The sequence below is a fragment of the Archocentrus centrarchus genome, chromosome 8 (genome assembly GCF_007364275.1).
Source record: "Archocentrus centrarchus isolate MPI-CPG fArcCen1 chromosome 8, fArcCen1, whole genome shotgun sequence".
Taxonomy (NCBI): domain Eukaryota; kingdom Metazoa; phylum Chordata; class Actinopteri; order Cichliformes; family Cichlidae; genus Archocentrus; species Archocentrus centrarchus.
In genome coordinates, this window is record NC_044353.1 from 18346704 (window position 1) to 18355606 (window position 8903).

An 8903-nucleotide genomic window follows, 5' to 3' on the forward strand; every position below is an offset into this window, starting at 1 on the left:
CGCGGAGGTGAAACTGGGCCTCCACATGCTGGAACCAAGGCTCTGGATCGTGCTGCCAGAACTCCGGGAGCTTGACCGTGGCCGCAAAAATCGCGGGAGAAACGGCGGCGGCTGGTGAGGAAACGGCGGCGGCTGGTGAGGAAACAGCGGCCGCGGCCGTTGAGCTGTCGTCAGCAGACATGTTCTTTAGTCGGGGTCACCAATGTAGGAGTCGATGGAAGGAGACACGAGCAGGTATGTAGTCTCAGCTTTATTCCGTAAAAACACACAACAACTAGCACTCCAAATAACTCCCTCCAAAGGAGGAGTCAAGCCCTTTTATCCCAGGCCTCTCTCTCCCGCCTTTTCCAGCTCTATTCCGGTCTCTCTCTTCGCAATAAGAGCTTGGGGCATTCTGGTGTGAAATGTGCATATATGTGGCCACCACACTTGAATGATTATAGGTCAGAGTTAACAACCGGCAAAAACAAAAGAAAATGGCAAGGTATAAGGAATCTACCAATGTCCAAATAAAATCTTTGAAAGAACTTTGGAAAATCTAGAGAACTATTGCTCAAGAGCACTTTAAAAATTTGAAGTCTGACTCCTTGGAAACAAAATGTAAAGAAAAATGGGGTAGCTCAAAACTTTTGCACAGTACTGTAAATAAATAACCATCTTCTTTCCAGTAAGGAGACAATGTTTTATTCTGTTTTCCAGTCAAATCTATTTAAAGTTAATGTGTAGTATAGCTTACTGTATGACACACTATCTACTGCTATAATAGAGTGTACTAAACTGTATCTTTAACAAGGAAGCAATTTATTATTTTTCAGTCACTTTTACCTCAGATTACCCTTTTAAAGTTTTCAGTCTGCATGATCCCCTCTTCTTTCATGAATTGCATTGTTTAATGTTTTATGTTTTAGCAAATCAATTACAATTCAAAACACCCCCATGTTACGCTAAATGACCTACTTTGTTATATTAAGCAATTACTCTTGACACACTCGCAATTGATTCCAAATGCAGTTCTTCATACTATGTTCATTTGCTTCATAGCTCCACAGCTTTTTTACATGGCAAGAAAAAAGAAAGCGCACGGAGATGTAGATGTTTATTATGGGTGACATTTTCATCCACCAGCAGCAGTCGGGTTTTGCACACTTCAGTGGAGATCTAAATGATCATTTTTATGCTCATACAATAGAAGCAGAATATTACAAATTGGTCAGAGCAAAACAAACAAAATGCAATGTGACATGACGCTCAGTTACATTGATTCCATGGTCTGTCAGTTACACCGGGTCCCTGTAAAGTTCCTCCACCACACTACAGACAGTTTTATTGTACTGACCTACATAAAAAGGGTGCAGATCCATGTGTTTTTACCTTGATTTGTTGAGTGCAAGACTTCAAGTAATAATTACTTTAACTACTATTTTCTTCTTAATTAATACAGTTCTGATTTGGCCAAAAACATGTCAGCAAGAGGCAAGAAATGCACATTATAATTTGCCAAAGCTTAAGGACATGTACTGTATTGAGATATTTGGGGGGTTTTTTTGCAATAAATGGTGCGAACAGATTGTGAGAGAAAACGTGCACAGTTTTAAATTCCACTTTCTGGATGACTGAAATGCCAGAAAAATGTAACTCACACTGCTGCACTATTGGTATAGGGAAGAATTTCTTTCATCTTCATAATAATCATGCTATTTGTCTCTATATATGTCACCCTCCAGCAATGCTTTGTAATAAACATTAGTGAGTTCAAAACATGCTGTCATGACCTGATCTAAAAGACATAAACTGGACTTTAATGGAATCTGCCTGACATGAACCTAAAAGTAGTTACTTGACAGTTTCTCTTTGAGTGGACTCTGTCTAAAATTTCCCGAGATTTTAAAAACATTTTCAGTGAGCTAACAATCATCTTTGAGTGGTAGCATTCATGCTCATGTTTTTTTTTTTCTTTTTTATGGAAACACCTTTAGGAAACAAATGAGGGCACACATCATTAACTGTGTTGTTCATTATCCATTCAATGGCCATTGTGTTTTAAATCATAAAACAAAATTTAACTACACTTCTCCAGACTCTATGAATTATTTTCTCTTTTTGACTTTTTTGTTAATTGGATATGGCTATGCCAGTGCTGCTCATAAAAAGTAGTTGCTCAGCTCTCAAAAGGTCACTCTATGACACCAGATAACAGATCCTGTAAAGACTGACCTTTCCTTCTCTACTTGTGATCGTCATTCCAAACCTGAAAATATTTTGTCACTTTTCCAAAAATAATCCTCATAAGTTGTCACAAGTTAGGCCTCAGTCATGTAGGCCTAGAGACTGATCAGTGACCCCCTGACAACCACAAGTCACTAGGAAAAAAAATGTGTATTCCCTAACCAGTTGTTGAGTGGTTGCTGGCAGATGAAATTGGTCACAAAGAAGTATAGAGTACTGCACCGAAAACCTCCCTGCGATTGCTTTGGTCCCTAGCAGATTGCAGTGATTGCCTGCAGTTTGCATGGACGATGCCAACTTGTCTGCAAACACTTGCGAACTACTCAGTGAGTGCAAGTGAAACTGTGTAAAGTGCAGCACAAACCGGAAGCAGAGACCGTCCACCTTTAATGTAAAAGTTGTGCCTTTTAACGGCTGCAGCTGCAACGCACAACTTTTACTTAGACGGTGAACATCTCAAAACCGGGAAACACATATTTTTCCCAAGCAACCAGAGCTTGCCGGGGTTTGCCTACCACTCTCTAGACCTGTGTGACTGAGGCCTTACTTAAAGGTGTCAAAAACTCACCAAACCTAAAATATTTCTCAGACAAATCTGAAATAATGAAAGAACTAATTAATCCCACCTTCCTAATTTATTTGTTTTTTTAGGAAAAGTCTTCAGTTCACTGTAGAACCTACTGTATGTGTGTCAGTTAGCATCAATGCCGTGTGCGGTATAGCTACAGCAAAAGCTACTGATACGTGAACCTTTATTAACATAGCTGCATCACATAGAGTGCTTTCAGACAAACCGCCATGCTGAGCTGCAGCACCAAAAAAGGTGATGAGGCAGCCAAATATAGCCGCTCCACAGTAGCTCCATTCCTTCCAGCTTCTCATAATGCTGTTTCAAAGTCAATGGAGTGTATCGCATTTTTATTGCTGTATACTTTGACGAAGAGGCTAAACGTAATATGAAATCATTCATGACAGCAAATACTTTGAGATTAATGAACTGAAGACATATTAAAATGAAAGGACATTCATTTTGCAGGGAAGCAAAGTTCATATCACACACAGAGTGAGTTAGTCTTTAACAAAACATCTTAGGTTAGTGCCAGTATACCCCAGCCACTTTATTAGGTACACCTGTTCAACTGCTTGATAATACAACTATCTAATCAGCCAGTGCCATGGCAGCAACTCAGTGCATTTAGGCATGTAGGAATGATCAAGACCACCTTCTGAATGTCAAGTTGAGCATCAAAATGAAGCAGAAAGGCAATTTAAGGGATTTTGAACGTGGCATGATTGTTAGTGCCAGACAGGCTGGTCTGAGTATTTCAGAAACTGCTGATCTTGGGATTTCCCCACACAGCCACCTCTAGGATTTACAGAGAATGGTCCAGAAAAGATAAAATATCCAATGAGCAGCAATTCTCTGAGTGAAAATGTGTTGGTGATGTCAGAGGTCAGAGGAAAATGCTTCAAGCTGATAGAAAGGCAACAGTGAGTCAAATAACCACTCATTGCAACCAAGGTATGCAGAATAGCATCTCTGACTGCACAACAGGTCAGACCATGAAGCCGATGAGCTACAGCAGCAGATGACTACACCGGGTGCCACGCCTGTCAGCTCAAAACAGCAAGCTGAGGCTCACCAAAATTAGACAATAGAAGACTGGAAAAAACATTGCCTGGTTTGATGAGCCTTGATTTCTGCTGCAACAGTCAGATGGCAGTCAGAATTTGGCGTAGTCCAGCAGGACTGAATGTCACAAAGCTCAAATCCTCTTAAACTGATTTCCTGAAAATGATAATCAGTTCACTGTACTTAAATGGCCTCCACAGTCACCAAATCTCAATCCAATAGAGCGCCTTTTGGGATGGTGGAATGGGAGATGGATGTGCAGCCGACAAATTTGCAGCAACTGTGCATCATGTCAAAAATCTCTAAAAAATGTTTCCATCACCTTGTTGAATCTACGCTACGAAGAAATAAAGCAGTTCTGAAGGCAAAAGGTGGTCGAGCCTGGTACTAACAGACTATAACTAACAAAGTGGTCAGTGGGTGTAATTTTCAACGGCAAAGTTAGTCAGTTTGTTCCTCTTGTTTTTTGTTCTTTGTTTTATTTTTTTTCTTTTGAAAATTGCAGTATTTCTTTTAAAGTAGCAATTAGTTGCCCAAAAATAGACAACAGTTACATGCACAAGCACACACCAAACAACACACAAACAAAAAATGTATAATATTGGTAAACTCAAAGCACTGAAGCTTTGTTGAGTATGAATGGTGAATATAACCTTTCACCATACCTAAGTAGGAAATACATTTTCATATAGAAATATGAATTTGTTTTCGGGTTAATATGTGCATAACAAATTGCCAGCATTCTTCTTTTATGAAGGTTGAGTACACGCCTCCTCTCTTCACTCCTTCCCCTGGAGAGTTAGCTCTCTCTACCTGTACTGAGGAGAAGTGGCAAGTGTTGATAGTCTGACAGATCTGATTTGTCAAGCCATTACCCTGGGTATGTGCTACAGTGGCTTTGCCAAGCAACGCTACTCAATGAAATAAATACACATTAGCCTCTGTCTCAGCCCACAACATTTCTCTCATCGTTCATCGCATTCTTGAACCATGTGCAAATTACTTGCAGTCAAAAAGGCACAGGGGAGAGCTCCACTCAAAAACTAGGATGAAGCATGAAGATGTGGGGAATCATGGTGAAGAGGCATTTTCCAGGAGTACAAAAATACTTCAGCTGTGATAAAAGCATTAGTGTACTCAATGGGGTGGAAAAAATGTGCGCATGTGTGGAAGGTGTGAAGCCCATGGATGAGAGCGCAGAAAACACAGGTTAGGCTCAGTCACATAAGGGCAACAAATGAACCACAACTCAATGTTATTATGCGGATTCAAAAATAGTTACTGGACATATACAGGGAATGTTTTGGGAATATAGCACCACATGTTAGATTTAACCTAATCACTTAGTTGCTGAATTTGTGCAGATTTAAGCAACCCGACAACAGTAGACTTCCTGGTAATGTATGCGTCACTGTCACAAGGGCTACATGAACTTTGCACTCGTTGTTCATTCAAACAGAAAAACCACAAAACATGGAGTCTGTGGTGTCTGCTCTGCATGTGACTGATGGCTGTGAAACCGCAGTTGTGGTTTATGACACATGTCAAGGACTTTAATGTGTGTATGCACATGGACAAAAAAAAATTATTATGCACATTGTGATGCTGGCATGGAAGGAAAGTGGAAAGAAAAAGCAACTGCATGTTGCTGCAAATATAAATGTTAATATTAACATATAATTTTCATGTACAGTACGCATGATATGATCTCTTATGTCTGTTTGTATGTATTTGTGAGGACGTGGACCTACGTTTAGATTTTACAGGGCCTGATGAGAGACTTGAGTATCTGGGATTGTGGGAGTAGCAGGTTGCTGCTGTTTGTGTGGAGCTGTGTGACGTGCAGTCACAAGTCTGTGTAGACCTGATGTGTGTTTGAAGTGAAGCTGTGGAATTCAGACGAGTGGGTGTGTGGTCAGCTGTGGTAAAACCTGGATTTCCCCCCAGTGGTTTTGGCCAAATTGGGCTGTTCAGAAACCACTGTGACTGTTCTTGGACGCTGGCCACTATAAAGGAAAAGGAGAAGAAAATGCTCTTGCTGTGCATAAGTAAATCACAGTTTCCTTAATGTCCTGTGTAGGTTGCATGGAAGGAAAAACAAAATCATCAAAACTGTATTAAACTTAAATGCAATGTTATTTCCAAATTCTATTTGAGGAGCCCTGTGTCATGTATAAAACGTCTTTTCGTGCTGAGTGAAGAGAGGTTTGTGTGTAAGTGTGTATCAGCTTATGAAAATCAAGAACAAGAAGGCAGTTTTAAGTTTGAGGGTCAGGAAGTCACTCCCACTCAGAGACAATAAAATGGTGAAACTGTGACGTACCACCTGACTGATTGCTGACATTTCCACCCTTCATTCATTAACAGTCCCTGGCTGGTTTTCACAGCTGACCCGGGGCCTGCAGAACATAGGGGCCTAAATGTCACGGTGCCTTCTTCTCCACATAGGTGAGACAGCAGGGCACCCTAAGTGCTTGCATACCCACTCAGCAGCCAACATTTAATGCTTTTAGAGGAGAAAATGGATGGTGAGATTATATGAATTAAAGCATTTTAAATATGAAACTTTCAGAGTGGCATTGTCCATAAAAGCGTTTTACCTAAACATGATGACACCAAGGGTCACGCAGCTTTCTTGGAAAAAAAAAAATCTGCTCATAACTCAGTTGTTTGTTTTCACATAGACTGAGCTTTTCAATAGATTTCATGAGCTTAGTAGAGACCCAATGCATTTTCACCACTCTGTTGATCTAAAAGTATCCCCATAATATCATGTATACTGTACCCTCTAACCCTTGCAGAAAAATGTCTTCTTAGGTATAAACCCCACCAACTTTATTGCTCTCTAGTACTTCTCAGTTGACATTTATGGAATCAAGTGAAATGTCTCAACAGATGCATTGCCTGAAATATTGTGCACAGATTCAGGCCTCTTAGAGTTAACATGTGAAGCAGCGTTACCACTATCAACTTCACAGCAACATGGTTCCCGTTTTTTGTCTGGGAGCTTTTCTAAGTGGAGTTTCTTGAGGGTCCTTCAGTATGAGATTCTTCAGGCTACTCTGGTTTCATCCAGAGTCCAAAAACCTAAATGTAGGTTAATTAGTGACTTTAAACTGACTGTAGGTATGGACATGAGCATAAACATTCCCTGTAATTCTTTGTTAACCCAGTGAGAGCCTGGCAACCTATCCAGGGTGTAACGGACCTCATGTCAGATGGGAAAGGCTCCAGCACTTGCATGATCCCAGTTTTAGTAAGCAGTCAAGAGGATGGATGGATGGATGGATGGATGGATGAATGGATGGATGGATGGATGGACAGACGGACGGACAGACACTGTACAAGGGACTAACTGTCAGGAGCAATCTGACAGGGCTTCTGCAATGAAGGATGACATCCAACTTTAATTATCACCAAAATCTTCTCAAAGTATCTGGTGGCCTTTAGGAACCCTCAAGATGCATATTAATATTTTTATTTATTTTTGCTAAGCTGCAATATCTGGGAAAATAAATCATAATGAATTTACTATACAAAGCTCTGTTATATCACAGTGAGGTTACTGTAATAATGCTTTCATTATAAATCAAATAACAATCTTCACCTACTGCAAGTGGCACCATTTTTTTTTTTTTTTTTACAGGTTTATTTGTTTTCTTGGCTTGATCTGCTTATTCTTTTCTAAGCCTGTAATTGTGTGTTTTATCCCACTGACACAATTTTGTTTCTTCTTTTTTTAACAAGAAAACACAATGCTTTAATATCACAACTTAATCTAATGTATTTAGAATAACTCTAAAAATTATATACTGCAAAGGCAACAAATAATAATTTTTACTGTGACTGAGACGTTGATCTGGGAACACTCGCAGATGTATTTACTACAGTTCACATACAGCTGTGGAAAAAATAAGTAGACCTTGTTAGCATTTTAGACAAATGTAAACAAGTTTCCTAGTTTCATACACTTAAGTCATGCAAAATTGACAATTTCCATTCATTCTCATAATTTAAATAAATAAAACAACTGAATAGCCATATGAAAAAGTAATTTTACATTTATTACACATTAAAATAAATTTTTCCATGACTACATGCAAAAGATACATATTTATGTTAAGGCGGAAAAATGTTGGAAATCTTTGAGAGAATAGTCAGTGAACACCTTAGAATATATATATATAAAAAAAATTAGAACTTAGATAGAGAGTAAGCTTGATCTGTGGAAAAAAAAAGAGTGAGAGCACACATGAGCCAGGCAGCGTAAATAGAAAGCAGCCCAGAGATATGAGACAAACTGAGTGGTAGAAGAGAGCAGATGGTAGGGTAATACTGCTCTGCTCTCATTACTTTTTCCTCCCTGACATTATTGTTTGGAAAATGGATATTACAGCAGACATAATAGCCTTTATCTGCAATTTTCTCCTGCATAATTCCCTTGGTTCTACTCCTTCAAAGGGAGATGAAATGCTCACCTGATGAAGGCAGAGAAGAGGTCTACAGTAATGTACTTGCATGGACAACACGCGTTTTATTTCAGCCACCTCAGGTGTACTTCATACAAAATCAATAGACTGAAACTACATGAGAAATAAAACACTTCTCATAAATTCAAAACAGGCCATATTTTTTTTTACCAGACTGTTTGGTGCCATAAATAGAAATCCTACAGTGCTTCAAAAGACTTATGGCACTGGACTGTCCACTGGTTAAAGAAGTGAGGAAAGCCTGACCCTTGCCTGCATCATATTACTCAACTTAATTACATCAAGAATATCTGAAAGTCAGACACTGCATCTTTGCAGATTAATGATAACTACTAGCAAAATCAGTGATAAATGAAGGCGTAACCACGCTTTTGAAACAATGTATGAGTAATGTTTATGGCTCTGCCAGACTTCTCTTTAAACAGCCTAATGAATATGTATGATGTACAACAGCAAGATTTTTTTTTTTTTTTTTTTTAAAGGGAGGATGATAGGCTTCATAAGTTCTTTCATCAGCAGATTGGTGCGACCAGAACAGTGCTGCAGGCCTAATT